This window comes from Schistocerca serialis, chromosome 8 (assembly GCF_023864345.2).
Source record: "Schistocerca serialis cubense isolate TAMUIC-IGC-003099 chromosome 8, iqSchSeri2.2, whole genome shotgun sequence".
Taxonomy (NCBI): Eukaryota; Metazoa; Arthropoda; class Insecta; order Orthoptera; family Acrididae; genus Schistocerca; species Schistocerca serialis.
Window position 1 is genome coordinate 49,629,523 of NC_064645.1, and position 18,135 is coordinate 49,647,657.

The following is an 18,135-nucleotide window of genomic DNA, read 5'->3' on the forward strand; positions in this document are numbered from 1 at the left end:
GTATAAAACATTTCGCTTACAGTTCTTCTAATACACTGAAACGCTACAGGAAGTGGTATAGGCATGCATATTCAACATAGGGATATGTAAACAGGCAGAATACGGCGCTGCGGTCGGCAACGCCTATTTTGTAAGACAACAAGTGTCTGGCGCAGTTATTAGATCGGCTACTGCTGCCACAATGGCAGATTATCAACATTTATAAGTGAGAGTGAGAGTGAAAATCTCATTCTGGATTTATAAGTAAGTTTGAATGTGGTGGCGATGGGACATAGCGTCTCCGAGGTACGATGAGGTGGGAATTTTCCCGTACGACCATTTCACGAGTGTACCGTGAATATCAGTAACTCGGTAAAACATCAAATCTCCGACATCGTTGCGGCCGTAAAAGATCCTGCAAGAACGGGGCCAACGACAAGTGAAGAGAATCGGTCACCGTAATAGAAGTGCAATCCTTCCGTAAATTGTTGGAGATTTCAGCGCTGGGCCATCAACACCAACCTTGGACTGTTGATGACTGGAAACATGTTCCCTGGTCGGACGAGTCTCGTTTCGAATTGTATCGAATGGATGGACATCTACAGGTACGGAGACAACCTAATGAATCCATGGACTCTGCATGTCAGTAGCGGAATGCTCAAGCTGGTGAAGGCTCTGTAATGATGTGGGACGTGTGCAGCTGGAGTGATATGGGACCCCTAATACGTCTAGATACGACTATGACAGATGACACGTAGGTAATCGTCCTGTCTTATCACCTGCATCTATTTATGTCCATTTATGTGCATTCCGACGGACTTGGACGATTCCAGCAGGACAATGCGACACCCCACACTTCCAGAATTGCTAAAGAGCGGCTCCAGAAACATTGTTTTCAGTTTAAACACTTCCTATGGCCACGAAACTCCCCAGACACGAACATTATTGAGCATATCTGGGAATGCCTTGCAACGTGCTGTTCGGAAGGGATCTCCAACCCCGCGTACTCTTACGGATTTATACACAGCCCTGCAGGAATCATTGTGCGAATTCCCTCCAGCACTACTTCAGACAATAGTCTCCATGCCACGTCGTGTTGCGGCAATTCTGCCTACTCACGTGGTCCGACACGATATTAGGCGGGTGTACCAGTTTCTTTGGTTGGTTCAAATGGCTCTGAGCACGATGAGACTTAACTTCTGAGGTCATCAGTCCCCTAGAACTACTTAAACCTAACTAACCTAAGGACATCATATACATCCATACCCGAGGCAGGATTAGAACCTGCGGCCGTAGCGGTCGTGCGGTTCCAGACTGTAGCGTCTAGAACCACTCGGCCACTCTGGCTGGCCCAGTTTCTTTGGATCTTCAGTGTATATTGTCCTTTTTCTTGACACTTAGAGAACATTTACTCATTTGAAAAGCAAACTTGTAAGAATAAAAAAAAAAGGTTTCATGAAAAGATCAAGAATGCAGATTTTGGCTGATTGACTAAATGTATGTTGTAATTCACTCCTTTTCTTAGTGGTGTGACCAAAAAAAGAAACAAAGTGTGGCTTTATTTCAATCAATCGTTACAGACCGTAATATAGTTTCATTTGCCTCACTCCAGTCATTCACAAACTGATGTTTAACATAAGTAGAGTAGCTGTGTCTTTTCTTAGCCATTGCAGCTGTTCATTTGGATTTCTTTCTGGGCCAGTGTGTCAGAAGATCTAGAACAATGAGTTTAGGTGAAACAGTGGAGGTACACAAATGCGCTCCATACTTTTTCAAACGGTATTTTAAGTATTGACTAACAGCCCCTCTGTTGCCTTTGGCTAACTGGTGACGTTCCCGCTCATTTCTCGCAATCAGTTCACCCTTTCGTCCACGTCTTTCGCACTAACGGCCAGGAGTGAGCAATGCTAACAGTTGTTTGTGTTTGTACAGAGCGTTTAGTTTAATGTTTTTCCACGAGCTTTTGTCGGTTCTGGAAGTTAGATGGGCAGGGCGTGTGTATTCTGTGTGCGACCGTTTGTGGAGCTGGCCGCAGTTCGCGAACAGCTGAAGACGCTGTTGACCACGATGACCCCCTGCTGGGTGCGGCGGTGGCGGCGGCGGCGGTGTACCTCATGCGTCGCTTGTTCCGTCCACGGGCTCTGCTGCCAACTGCCATGGCGTACCAGGCGCACAGTTACCGTTGTGTGACTAGGAGGTTGTAACGCGTTCGCGTCTCTGGAGAAGGAGGGGGAAGAGGAGCGTTAACGCGGGGACAGACAGGCCATCGTCCAGTCAAAAGGTGATTCTTACAGGAAAGTTTGGTTGATGTTCTTTTGACGAACGTTTTATATGTTTTCAAGCGTGCTGAATCCCAATTTTCAAAGTTCCACCAAAAATTCCGACCCTAATGCAGGTAAAAAATTAAAAAAACACGAAAAATGGAACTTTTTTGGAGTTTTCCCTTATAACTCGGAAAGCGACGCTACTTTCGCGTAAAGTTATCTATCTATGAAAATAAAGAACATAAAATTTTTCACAAAATTTGTTCCTTTTTTTTTTTTTTTTTTTTTCGACGGGCCAGCCGTATGGTGCGTAGCGCGTGTTGAAGTCAGTGTAATTTCAGGCGCCACCAGTAAAACCCAGCCGGCCACTGTGCCCGAGCAGTTCTAGGCGCTTCAGTCGAGAAGCGAGCGACTGCTACGGTCACAGGTTCGAATCCTGCCTCGGGCATGGATGTGTGTGATGTCCTTAGATTAGTAAGATTCAAGTAGTTATAAGTCCAGGGAATTGATGACCTCAGATGTTAAGTCCCATACTGCTTAGAGCCATTTGAACCAGAACCTACTCATCATCTGTCTGTGTGCTACGATTTTCATTCAGACAGCAAAATGAAATGGTTCAAATGGCTCTGAGCACTATGGGACTCAGCTGCTGAGGTCATTAGTCCCCTAGAACTAAGAACTAGTTAAACCTAACTAACCTAAGGACATCACAATCATCCATACCCGAGGCAGGATTCAAACCTGCGACCGTAGCGGTCTTGCGGTTCCAGACTGCAGCGCCTTTAACCGCACGGCCACTTCGGCAGCAAAATGAAAATTTTCACCACGTCTACACCGAAAGCTGGTCAAATAACTTATTTAAATGAGTCAATAATTATATTTCAGCTTCCGTTTCTCAATAATAATATATTATTAATACGATAATCTGTAGAACTTTCAAAGAAGTTTCATCCTGAGTACACTTACTGGTTCAAAATGGCTCTGAGCACTATGGGACTTAACTGTTGAGGTCAACAGTCTCCTAGAACTTAGAACTACTTAAACCTCACTAACCTAAGGACATCAGACACATCCATGCCCGAGGCAGGATTCGAACTTGCAACCGTAGCGGTCGCGCGGTTCTCGACTGCAGCGCCTAGAACAACTTGGCCACCCCGGCCGGCTACACTTATTGATTCATCAACAAAATGAAAATACATATAGATACGTTGCAGTCAAGTGAGATGAATTTCAGTTCATACCAGATAATAGGTGAATAATTAGAGTTGAAGTCAATTTACTGTTTGTCACGATAATGAAATTATGAGGTTTCACAATGGGAAATTATAACAACAACGTGAAATATGACTAACTCTAGTGTGATGTGACACACTGGATTCCTCCCATCACATGGGAAGTGTTGTTTCCATCACGAGTTTGGGTGCTGCAGTCAGCACTGTCGAAGACAAAGTGAAATGACGGCTGAACGCATCAAATTCCTATCCATTTTCCATCATTGCTGACACCTCAAAACGTACCACTTCTGTGTAGAACGCACTCTGTCCTAAAGCAGAAAGTAAATCAACTAGTTTCTAAGAGCCACACGTCTTACTGATGAATGTGGACAGGCGAACTTGCAGTGCTGACGAGAAAGACTTGGGTCTGACAGCTGCCACGACGCTGTGTGCTAAGACCATGCTTTCCGTCTACCATTAAGTCAAGTTTCCTCGCTTCTTCTTTATCAATCGCCACGTAACGATATTTTGGACAGTATCAGGGATACTCTGTAACAAACAGGTCTGGAAGGGGACAGGCGATCAAATACCTGTAACAAGCATGTCTGCTGCTGATCCAACCACACGTCGACGCGCTTACGACGAAGATTACCTTTCTGGAAGAATTTTGAAACCTGTTTTTGAAATAAACAACTGCTGATTTCCTCACAGATGAGGCAGTCACTATATCACTTCCACACTTCTGGAACTGAGCTGTTCACAGTCTCCACATCAGGATGGAAGTCACCGTGGATCTAGTGTACTGAGTGCTGAAGCGAAAATCGACACACATATTTTTGTGGCATGTAAACTTCGTTTGTTTTTCTATCAGCTTTGGGCTATTGTGCAGTAGTTTCATGCGTTTAATGTGGTACTGGTCGTCTGCTGCAACCAAGTCAGGAACTGGTCCAATCCCACGTATTATTCAACGCCATAATTCATTGTTTTGTCTCTCAGAAAGGTTCGGATCAGTCTCTGGCAGCTCCAGATAACGCGCACAATACGCTGGACCCCGTCGATTGACTAAGAGCTTGTTTTATTGAGCCAAAAGTTCTGGCATAATAGCTAATCCGTACAAAAAACAGTTCTGAAATCAAATTACGGTTTAGCAACCCTTTTAGCCTCCGCAGCAATTAATTTTTCGTTAGTGTACTTTCTTCGATATGGCATACGAGCCTTAGCCACAATTTTACCCTTAAAAAGTGCTTGGTACAAATTTTCATATGCATCAAAAGGACATCTATCGTCTGCATCCTCTTCTTACTTGTTTCAAGACTATTCTCTAAGCCCAGTTTACGTCTAAGTGGTAACACTTCTCTCCCATCACCCAGTATACCACCACACAGAACACACGTCTCACTTGAACTCATAATGTATCATTATTTTATACATTTAAACTGAATTTAGCGACCGCAGATACGTTCAAACAGCCATCCGAGGGCGAACTCGTAAAAAACTGCCGGCGCAGGAGACCAACACAAAGAACCGGCCTTCCCCGTGTCAGAAGAGGGCAGGTCATTGACCTCTCACGTACATCTTACCCGCCCACCACGGCAAGCATCAGCTACCAAACACTCCAGTTACGTCGTGACGCTCCTGGAAGGCGGACTTCGGCAACGGATGTGCAGCGGATGTACGGCAAGGGCGCCTGGGGTAGCTCCTGAGATGGCCGATCTCCTCAGGTTTCAAATCGCGCTCACTTCAACATGCGCTACACGCCATGCGTTTGGTTTGACGGAAAAAGTCAATGAGACCTATTCTGCGAGGTAAGTTATCCTCTCTACTTTCATAAATAATAAACTTTTCCGATGCGGAGTTATGGGGAAAAAATCAATAAAAGTCCCATTTTCAAGCTTTTCCCATTTTTGACCCATTTCCGGACTGAGATTTTGGTGAGACTTACACCCTCAGAAGCATATAAAAAGCTTGTAGAGAAAACTTTTGAAAATATTCCCACTATTTGGACTCTTTGACAACCATTTGATTGGACTAGGGCAGGCGTTTGGAGCAGGCACACGAGTGAAGGGGTTTATTAGTTATCGGAATTTATAATGTATGGCGCGTTACGGAGCCCCATAGGGAAGTAGCTCCCAGGGTTGGTATGTCTGCTGGGTGGCCTCATCCGAGATGTAGACTTAGCCCTGCCTACGGTTATCGAAGGTGCAGGGTGCAGTCATCCTTAAGTTGTGCAGGAAGCAGGTACTTGGTTAGCAGAGTGATTATAGAGTGCATTTCTTTCTTTTTTTTTTCGTCTAGGCGATACAGTGACATCCTTTGATGAATACTTGCCAATGGATATGCAGCGACCGTAACCAGATCGCGTTCAAAGTAATGGCATCGAATGTCAAAATTTTAACAGTAAGTGATCATAACAAATCCTGAATTTACTGTCCTCGAGGAAAGCCGTTGTGAACAAATCACAATCTGAACCGAGAGATGGATGAAACATGAAGCAGAAATCTTTGAAATATTTAACGCGGCATGGAACGTATGTCGTAAATGTAGGTTAGACACCATGACACGGGGAGTGATTAATGCACTCGACCAAAATATTGTGTCTAGCGAGGTCGACATTGAGTCTGACTGCGGATTTATCTGGACACAAGTAACCAGTCTAGGTGAACTCAAGTTAACCATCGGACGTTTTTACAGGCCAGCCGATTCCACCGTAACAGCTGTTGGATCATTCAAAGAAAGCCGTCGCTCAGTAGCGTCGAATTGCCCTGACCATTGAATATTAGTTTAAGGCGACTTTAGTTTCGAGAATATAGATCCGGACATCTATGGATCCATTGCAGGTGGTACTACCGAACGAATTTTCTGAAAACTTTCTTCAGCAGCTACGCAGATAAAATACACGCAGTGTTTGAGTCTTTGTAGCTGCAAACAGATCTGACCTTATAGGTAGTGTCCACAAAGACACGGGGATTATCCATCATGACGTATGCTGAAAAGAGCAGATAAGCAGTTGTAACCGACCCACATAGAAACTGAGTGACAAACATTTCTAGTACGATGGAATTAGAGTAATTATGGGCAAAGTTTAAACCAATTGCAAATCGTACTCTCGAGAAGTATGTGCCGAGTTCGTAGATTATCGGCGGAAAAAAACCACCGTTGTTTAGCAACAAAATTAGGAAAATGAGATTGATGCACTATCGGTGCACCAGAAACGTCGACAAGCAAAAAATAGTAGAAATTCGTGTACCGACAAAATAACGAAACGTGAAGCATGCAATAAGCTCTATTGTCATAGCTCAGCGAAGGATCTAGTCGAGAAACCGAGAACATTCTGGCTCTGCATAAAATCACTAGTAGGGTTGAAGCATTCTATTTTGTCACTCGTTGACTGTGTAGCGTGTCAATAGAAGACAGAAAAACAAAAGCTGAAGTCTAAAATTTCGCTTTTAAAAAAGGTACATATATGCCGACATACAGATATACCATCGTCTCATCGCCGCACACGCTCCCGTGTGGAGAAAATCGAAATATGGATCGCTAACGTCGAGAAGCTACTGGAAGAGTTGAAAACAAATGAGTCACCACGTCTGGATGGAAGCCTAGTTCGATTTTACAGAGGATTTGTCGATGTGGAAAAAGCGTTCGACAGTGTCAAACGGTGCAAGATGCTCGAAATTCTGAGGAAAATAGGAGTAAGCTATAGGGTGAGGAGGGTAATATACAACATATACAAGATACAAGAGGGACTAATAAGAGTGGAAGAGCAAGAACGGACCGAGCGAGGTGGCGCAGAGGTTAGCGAACTGGAGTCGCATTCGGGACGACGAGGATTCCCACATCCGCCCATCCTCATTTAGGTTTTCCGTGATTTTCCTAAATCGCTTCAGGCAAATGCCAGGATGGTTCCTTTGAAAGGGCACGCCCGACTTCCTTCCCCGTCCTCCCCTAATCCGAAGGGACCGATGACCTCCCTGTTTGGTACCCTCCCCCAAATCAACCAAGCAACCAAGTGCTCGGACTAAAGAGTGTAAGGCACAGATGTAGTCTTTCGCCCCTACTGTTCAATCTATCCATCGAAGACGCAGTGATGGAAATAAAAGAAACGTTCAGAAGTAGAATTAAAATTCATAGTGAAAGGATATCATTGATATGATTAGTTGATGGCATTGCTATTCTCATTGAAAGTGAAGAAAAACTTCATGATGTGCTGAATGAAATGAACAGTCTACTCCCGAATGCGACTTCAGTTCGCTAACTACTGTGCCACCTCGCTCGGTCCGTTCTTGCTCTTCCACTCTTATTATTCCCTCTTGTCTCTTGTATATGTTGTATATTACTCTCCTCACCTTACAGCTTACTCCTATTGAGTACTCCCAATGAGTACTGAGAGTAAATTGAAGAAAGACGAAAATAATTAGAAGTGGCAGAAATGAGAACAGGTAGAAATTTAACATTGGAATTGACGGTTACGATGTAGATGAAGTAAAAGAGTTCTACTATCTATGCAGAAAAATAACCGATGACGGACAAAACAAAGAGGACATCAAAGGCAGTGATAAGATATCAGCGAATGACTTCAATGGTACCAGAGGGAGCTGTAGAGGGTAGGGTAAAAACTGTAGAAGAAGACAGAGACTGGAATGCATCCAGCAAATAATTGAGGACATAGGTTGCAAGTGCTACATTGAGATGAAGATGTTGGCACAGAAGAGGAATTCGCGGCAAGCTATATCAAACCAGACAGAAGACTGATGAAATTAAAAAAAACTCTTCGGCATTTGCTGAGGCTCAAACGATTGGAAAAAAGCACAGGTGACTCCTGTATATAAGAAGGGTATAAGATTGATTACGTTCTGCATTATCTACATTGTTTCTACTTTACTATCACCTGTTTATACTGTTTTGTGGCAAAATAAACGCAACCTTGCAAAATTTCCGTTTGTTGCTTTAATTTTGGACACCAGTGTAGTCAAAGGCGGCAAAGAGTCTTCTGCGCCAGCCACGCTGTCAAGGAATACCAGAGACCAGAAGTTTATATCAATAATATATATATGTACGTATCATTCGCTACCCAGTCCGCCCCCGGTAGCTGAGTGTTCAGCGCGACGGACTGTCAATCCTAACGGCCCGGTTTCGATTCCCGGCTGGGTCGGAGATTTTCTCCGCTCAGGGACTGGGTGTTGTGTTGTCCTAATCATCATCATTTCATCCCCATCGACGCGCAAGTCGCCAAAGTAGCGTCAAATCGAAAGACCTACTCCAGGCGAACGGTCTACCCGATGGGAGGCCGTCGCCACAACGCCTTCTTCTTCTTCATTCGCTACCCAGAAGGTGACCTGTAACCAGGTGCTTGTCATCTAACCCAGTATGTGTTATGTTTAAAAGCGCGATAAAAGTCTTCAAAGATCGGAATTGCCAAGTCCTGGTTTTTAGTAAAAATTAAGTTATTGTACAGATAAAAACAATATTTAACAAGTTGGGTGTTCACAGTTACTCTGAGATGAAGATCTCAACAAGGTGACTTAAATTATAAGCGAATCCTCGCACATGGCGACCCTGGCGTGAAACGAATTGGAATGTCGGTTTATCAAGTAGAAAACTGAGTAGCAAGATTCAACGACAATAAGGAAGATCTCAGCACGAAAGCTAAAGTGTTAATACAAGAAGCTACTATTAGCCAGGCAGTACGGAAATATACGAAATGTATGCACTTCGTTCCAGAAGTAACGATTTCATTATTCAAGTGCCCATGCAAACAACTGTGCGACGTAGAAACAAAATCAGTACAGTCAAAAGCAGAAATGAGCAATTCAACAAACTGGAGCAGTATAACTGATTTTTCCATATGCTGGAATTTCGGTTCATGAATGTATATATTTATGACATCACGATTGGAATTCAGTTGCTAAGCAACTAAACAACCACGGAAATGCGCCTACATCGACTGTATCTACCAATAAACGGATAATCGGAGAACCCACGACGAACGGCCCTATGTGTGTTTCAGAGCACAGAAGGTTGACAGTTGCCCGTCAGGTCACAGTTCACCGAACCGCCGCGAGACAGCACTCTGATACCATGGGTAGCAGACAATGCAAAACAGCAACCATCTTTGCAGCCGTCCACGAGTCGCAAAACGCCGTAACTCGGTGGGTCCTGATTTTTTCCTTCTTCTTTTCAAAGTGCAGTCGTGTGATCGAGTGAATATAAAGATTAAAGTGAAGTTGTTGTTGTTGTTGTGGTCTTCAGCCCAAAGACTGGTTTGATGCAGTTCTCCATACTACTTTATCCTGTTCAAGCCTCTTCCTCTCCGAGTAACTACGCCAATCTACGTCCCTCTGAATCTGCTTACTGTGTTTATCTCTTGACCCCCCCACTACGCTTTTTACCCTCCACGCCACCCTCCAGTACTGCCCTAAATTCTTGTTCTCCCCAATTCTATTTAGTACCTCCTCATTAGTTACGTGATCTACCCATCTAATCTTGAGCATTCTCCTGTAGCACCACATTTCAAAAGCTTCTATTCTCTTCTTGTCTAAACTGTCCATGTTTCACTTCTGTACAAGGCTACACTCCATACAAATTCTCTCAGAAAAGACTTCCTGACACTCAAATATGTACTCAACGTTACCAAATTTTTCTTTTTCAGAAACGCTTTCCTTGCCATCGCCAGTGCACATTTTATATCCTCTCTACTTCGACCATCATCAGTTATTTTGCTGCTCAAATAGGGAAACTTATCTACTACTTTAAGTCTCTCACTTCCTAATCCAATTCCCCCATCATCACCTGATTTAATTCGACTACATTCCATTATCCTTGTTTTGCTTGTGTTTATATTCAGCTTATATCCTCCTTTCATGACACTGTCAATTCTATTCAACTGTTCTTCCAAGTTCTTTGCTGTCTCTGACAGTATAACAATGTCATCTACATACCCTAAGGTTTTTATTTCTTCTTCCTGGTTTTTAATTCCTACTTCAATATTTTCTTTTGTTTCCTGTACTGCTTGCTCAATATGCAGATCGAATAAGATCAGGGATACGCTACAACCCTGTCTCACTCCCTTCTCGATCACTGCTTCCCTTTGGCCCTTTTGTATCCCTCGACTCTTTATAACTGCCATCTAGTTTCTGTACAAATTGTAAATAGCCTTTCGCTCTCTGTATTTTATCGCTGCCACCTTCAGGATTTGAAAGGGAGCATTCCATCCAACATTGTCAAAAGCTTTCTCTAATTCTACAAATGCTAGAAATGCAGGTTTGTCTTTCCTTAATCTATCTTCTAATATACGTCGTAGCGTCAGTATTACCTCTAGTGTTCCTACATTTCTACGGAACCCAAACTGATCTTCCCCGAGGTCGACTTCTATATTTTCCATTCGTCTGTAATGAATTCGTGTTTGTATCTTGCGACCGTGGCTTATTAATCTGATAGCTCTATAATTTTCACGCCTGTCAGCACCTGCTTTCTTTGGAATTGGAATTTTTACATTGTTCTCGAAGTTTGATGGTATCTCGCCTGTCTCATACATCTTGCTCACCAGATGGCAGAGCTTGGTCAGGACTGGCTCTCCCAAGGCTATCAGTAGTTCTAATGGAATGTTGTCTACTCCCGGGGCCTTGTTTCGACTACGGTCTTTCAGTGCCTCTCAAATTCTTCACGCAGTATCATATCTCCCATCTCATCTTCATCTACGTTTTCTTCCATTTCCATAATATTGCCCTCACGTACATCACCCTGTATATACCCTCTCTATACTCTGTCCACCTTTCTGCTTTCCTTTCTCTGTTTAGGAGTGATTTTCCATCTGAGATCTTGATATTTATTCGGGTAGTTCTCTTTCCTCCAAAGGTCTCTTTAATTTTCCTGTAAGGCGGCATCTGCTCGTATATTACCCCAAGTGATATATGCTTCTACATCCTTACATTTGTCCTCTAGCCATTCCCGCTTAGCCATTTTGCACTTCCTGTCGATTTTATTTTTGAGACGTTTGTATTGCTTTTCGCCTGCTTTATTTATTGTGTTTTTATACTTTCTCCTTTCATCAATTAAATTCAATATCTCTTGTGTAACTCAAGGATTTCTACTAGCCCTCGTTTTTTCACCTACTTGATCCTCTGCTGCCTCCACTATGTCATCTCTCAAAGCTACCCATTCTTCTACTGTATTCCTTTACTCTGCTCTTGTCCACCGTTCCCTAATGCTCGCTCTGAAACTCTGTTCAACCTCTGGTTCTTTCCGTTTATCCAGGTTTCATCTCCTTAAATTCTTCCTTTTTTTGCAATTTTTTCAGTTTTAATCTACAGTTCATAACCAATAAATTGTGGTCAGAGTCCATGTCTGCCCTTGGCAATGTCTTACAATTTAAAACCTGGTTCTTAGATCTCTGTCTTACCATTATATAAGCAGTCTGAAACCTTCCGGCGTCTCCGTGTGTCTTCCGTATATACAACCATCTTTCATGATTCTTAAAGCAAAGCCGCGCGGGATTAGCCGAGCGGTCTAGCCGCTGCAGTCATGGTCTGTGAGGCTGGTCCCGGCGAAGGTTCGAGCCCTCCCTCGGGCGTGGGTGTGTGTGTTTGTCCTTAGGATAATTTAGGTTGGGGGTAGTGTGTAAGCTTAGGGACTGATGACCTTGACAGTTAAGTCCCGTATGATTTCACACACATTTGAACATTTTGAACTTAAAGCAAATGTTAGTTAAAATTAAGTTATGCTCTGTGCAAAATTCTACGAGGCGGCTTCCTCTTTCATTTCTTACCCCCATTCCATATTCACCTACTACGTTTCCTTCTCTTCCTTTTCCTACTATCGAATTCCAGTCACCCATGACTATTAAATTTTCGTCTACTTTCACTATCTGAATAATTTCTTTCATCTCATCATACATTTCTTCAATCTCTTCGTGAGCTGCGGAGCTAGTTGGCATATAAACCTGAACTACTGTGGTAGGCGTGGGCTTCGTGTCTGTCTTGGTTACAATGATGCGTTCACTACGCTGTTCGTAGTAGCTTACTAGCGCTCCTATTTTTTTTTATTCATTATTAAGCCTACTGCTGCATTAACCCAATCTGATTTTGTATTTATAACCCTTATTCACTTGACCAGAAGTCTTATTCCTCCTGCCATCGAGCTTCATTAACTCCCAATTTTTATATCCACCTTTAACGTATTCGTTTCCCGTTTTAAATTTTCTAACCTACCTGCCTGGTTAAGGGGTCTGTCATTCCACGATCCGATCCGTAGAACACCAGTTTTCTTTCTCTTGACAACGACGTCCTCCTGAGTATTCCCCACCCGGAGATTTGAATGGGGGACTATCTTACCTCCGGAATAATTTACCCAAAAGGACGCCATCGTCTTTTAACCATAGAGTAAAGCTGCATGCTCTTGGGAAAAATTACGACTTTCAGCCGTTTGCAGCACCAGCACAGCAAGGCCGTTTTGGTTAATGTTACAAGGCCAGAACAGCCAGTCATCCAGACTGTTGCCTCTGCAACTACTGAAAAGGCTGCTGCCCCTCTTCAGGAACCACACGTTTGTCTGGCCTCTCAGCAGACACCCCTCCGTTGTGGTTGTGCTCCTATGGTACGGCTATCTGTATCGCTGAGGTACGCAAGGCTCTCCATTAATGGCAAGGCCCATGGTTGATGGGGAAAGTAAAGTGAAGTACTAGTACAGTAATTTGTTTGCGACAACTTCTGTGAATACAGTTGCCTACAATCAGGCTACTGTGACATTCAAACGTTTTATTATTACGAGTACAATACTATTACATATCGTAAGTAAGGAACCAGACCTATACAGCGAATGTACCTACACCAGCTCCGCGGTTAAGCCATCTTGTGTACTCTATAGTTCAGTATAGCTGCATTAATACGTGAGACAGATATTAATTTTGTTTTAGTTTGGAAATAATACGATGACACAAACAGGTAACAGCATGACCATGGAAGAGTTAACGCAATCGGTTTTAAACAGCTGGCTTACTTAAGTACTAAAGCTATGCATATGGATGAAAAGTTCACACAACCTGAAAGCAGACTGACGCAAAGTGACAGCAGACTCACGAATTTAGAAACACGATTTGATGCGTCCATTATCCAACTAAACGGTAGGATAGATAAATTGGAAACGAGATGGAACATGGGTTTCGATCCTGTTCCCGAAACAGACAGGCGCTTAGAAATAGTGGGACTAAACAAGACGGTAGCTTACAGCTGTACATACTATCAAAGCAGAAAATGACAAATTAGTGCGGACAATTGAGATATTAGAAATAGAACTGACGAATATTAAAATAATGTTACATACTTACAATAACAAAAATACTGATGTTTTGTCTGTAATAACTAACGAATTAGAGCCAATAATACAAAAACTTCAATTTAATAACGAAGTACTTAGTACAGAATTTTAAGACAATAAATCAAACTCTACAAAGACTGCATTACAGTGTCGGTAACACCAGCAGTTCATAACAGTGATATTTTAATTTCAAACACAAATGTAGGGATACGAAATGACTCTTTGAGCTGAGAGGAGACAAAGAAAAATCTAAGAAAAGAGGTAGAAAACTTCTTATTAAAGAACAGGGCAGTAACTAATAACTGTGATGATTTTACCCCAACATAAGCAAAGGATTAAATCATCAATTCGCCAAGTGTCACCTTCTTGCGACATTCACCCCGTTGTTGTCACCTTCTTGCGACGTTCACCCCGTTTCATTTATGAAGCCATTTGAGGATATGTTACCGATTTCTGGCCTGATCTTGATAAGATACGATTGCTATTAGTCATTTGGCGGGTGATACTGCACAGTGATGTATGTAGAAGTTAGATGAATCCACAGATTACAATGATTCCGAAACAGCATTTAAGTCTAAGTATTGGAGTGAGGAAACCCAAAAGAAACTGAGATTACAACTTTTAGTATCATACAGAAGTAGTTGATAGAACGGGTACAGAGATTTTGAGGAATGGCATCTCATCAAAGCAAAATGTATAAACGATACCGTAAGAGAGGAACATTTGTTAGAAATTGTCAATAGCCGATTACCATGGCATGTAAGGGACAACTTTTTAGGGAAGGACTGGGAAAAAGTGAACAACTTATTGGAATACCTAGAACAAGTGGACTCAGTGCAAAGGCAATCCGAAAAAAGGCATACACGCTGCAATGCCGACAATAATAATCAACAGAGTAATGTTAACAGAGTACTTCGCCCCACTAGAGAGAGTGGTACGAGTGGAGGAAACAGGGTACACAATGGATCTGATCATAGTCATTCAGGGAATAGATACAGGAACGGGAACAATAAAAGAAATTAATATTACAAGTATGGCAGAGAGGGAAAACTAAGACGCTTCTGGGGAGAGGCTCGGTCCTCTGAAACAGTAAAAAACGATCTACAACAAATCTAACTACTTTAATTAGGTATGATTACGACCAAAGTTTAACAGATGTCTTACATCATGAAGGACAAGCAAAACAATATATGAAACCAAAATAGACATTCTTTGTAAATAACATAACTGTGGAAGTTGTTTTGGACTCTGGTAGTGACAAATCAGTAATAGATCACTATTTCTTACAACAAATAATTTTTTAAATTCATTCCTTCGGCTACCGATCACAGGGATGCAGATAACCAGGGTAACAGGTAAGACAAGCAAACCAGAACTTGCTGGATTGTTTCTCGAAGTCACATTAAACATATACAAGTTTCAACAAGCAATGTTTGTAGTGGAAGGTTTAAATGTACCTATGATTTTAGGCATTGACTGGTTATCCAACAATGTATTATTAAACTCCTAACAGAGAACAGAAACATTCCCTTAGGGACAACAAGATGTCTTGGCTGTCATTCTTTTCGAGAAAAGCAACACAGGTGGATTAAGACTCGCTTTATTGACAGAAGCTACATTAGTACAGAATGAGAGGCACCAATCAAGGGTAGATGTGGCACAAGTGAATGAGGCAGACATAACTGATGATATTAACAAATCAAAGAATTCAAGCATTAAGGAAAAGGAAAGGGACAAATTTCCTGTTTATTTTCTAATAGTAAATACATATGAGAAAAACATGAAAAAAATTGTAAGAATTTAGAAATTGAGCAACGCAATGGCAGTCACAGTTATACGTTGATACTTTCCTCCAAAGTCATTCTGATACAAAGGACAGTGGCAAATTGTACAAAGGAATATTGTTTCATGTGAAACACAATTCACATAGATGGCTACTATGCATCCTTCGAAATAGCATTAATTTAATAACTTGGTACATATACATAGGTTATACCTATTTTGGCCCAAAAAAGTGTATAATGCATATGAACAAATTTTACTACTTTGAAAATAGAAAGAATGAAAACTGTGAAAAATTATAAGCAAATTTCACCCTTTGTAAGAGGGGCCATTCTTAATAACTGCCACGCCCAAATGCAGTCATTTTAACTGACCCACGAATAGGGGAGAAGAAAATTATGTACAGTGTTCAAGACTGAAAACCATTCGTCAGTGAATAAGAGAAGGATAATAACTATAGAAATGGTCTCAAAGTTGTCTAGTGTAATTAGTAGATTGCATAACCACAAAAATTTCATACTCAAGAGACAATGTATTCATTATTTATCCGATCCATAGATTGGGAAAGGTCATAAATATTAGGAGAATGTACACTATGGAAGAAAGATAGCCATAAGGAAGAGGCAATCTCTGCTGTCAGTACGACTATAAGACTACGAAGCAGCAGTAGATTTTGAAAAGAGACCTGAGACAGTGCAGCCCAAGAGGGTTTCCGACACCAGTAGCGTAAACGTTAGTTGGTAACTAATGTTGTTACTCAATACCGTAGTAATAATTGAAATAAGTATTTTCATTAATTACAATGATGAAAATGAGCAGTGTGTTACCAAACATTACGGTATATGTAATTGCCATGTTTCATGGTAAAAACAACCATCTGTTCTGTTGTATTAATTACATATCTACTATCTATTTTCAACACCTGATGGTAGATGGACTTACAGAGTCATATATATATAGTTGTATGTGAAACATACGCACTAAAAAGGATATATAAATATATAATGAATAGTCAGAAAGATCTGGACTATAACAGTTGTAGCGTGAATAAAATTCTCCCCTTCCATGTCTGTGGTGGTCGTACAGCGAACATATGAACTTGTTAATTTCTTGAATAAAACAATTTATCAAGACTGTTTTTATTCAAGAAATTCAATTAAAGCTATTTTCATACTGCTTTATTATAGTTGGAAACCAACGCTCGTTCATTTATAAGGGGCGGCGGGTGTGAGGGCACGAGATTTTCCAGATATGTTGTAGCTAAAGTTTGGAAATACATAAGTTCGTTGAATGGAATTGGAATCTGGTACTAATTTTGAGTACAATTGAACAAGCTTCATTAGTTGAATTACGTGCATTTTCATTATCCAGAATAATCGTTCAGAATATAAAGTTTTAAATATTATGTAAGAAGTTTTATTAGAGGACAAGCTCTATTTTGCGTATTTTATTACGTGCATGAGGTATTCAGCCTGGCCTGCTTGTCGTTCTAAGAGATTTGAAAACGTACTTGGAGTCTTGACTGACAAAGTACAGTGATGTCCAAAATTAAAGCAACAAACTGCTATTTCCCCTTCCTGTGTCCAATTCACATACTATCTACAGATGTCTTTACGATCTTGTTCTGCACGGAAGATGGAATTCAGATCAACGGACAACCACGCCAACGGGGTCGTGTTTGCAGGATAGTCCCACACCCACAATCGCTGTACACACAGTCACAGACGGTGCAGTATAACACACAGAAGACGCCTACAGACTCTCTGCTGTGGAGGGCCGTAGGAAGAACGGAAGCAGGAGAGTCGCAGACTCATGTGGCCCGATGGCTTAATGTGAATCGTTCTGTTGTTTCTCAGATGAGGCGACAGTTTATAGAGACAGAAGCTGTATCCCGGAGACCAGGACAGGGCCCACCACATGTGGCGTCAGTAAGACTGTACCGTCATTTGGCTGTAAGGGCACGGCGGTACCGCCTTAGCACTGCACTGGAACTGGCGTCTGACCTCGCAGCATCCCATGGACGAGTTGTATCGAGGCAAGCTGTTTACAGAAGGCTGCAGCAGAGTGGCCTTTATTGTTGGAGACCTGCTGTCTATTTACCTCTGGCGTGTCTTTACAAAAGGGAACGTCTAGAGAGGAACCGTCGACGTGTCACCTGCACAGTCGAACGGGGGGGCAATGTTCTTTTCGCAGATGAGTCCCAATTTGGTCTGAAGAGTGATTCTCGACGGATTCGCATCTGGATGACACTTGGAATATGATTATGGGGACCAAACATTGTGGAAAGAGACCGATATCGAGGAGGATCCCTAATAGTGTGGGCAGAGATTATGTTGACCACTCGAACACGTTTTCATGAATTTGTACGAGTGAATCAGCAAGATTTAACCGCTGTCAGATACCGTGGGGAGATCTTGGGATATGATGCGCGGTTGCTGCGAGGTGCTGTGGGCCCATACTTCGTACTGACGAACGATAATGATCAACATCGTATAGCACGGGTGGTTGATGTTTTTCTGGAAACGGAAGATATTGCGCGCATGACGTGGTCTGCTCCCTCTCCCAATTTGAGTACCATAGAGCTT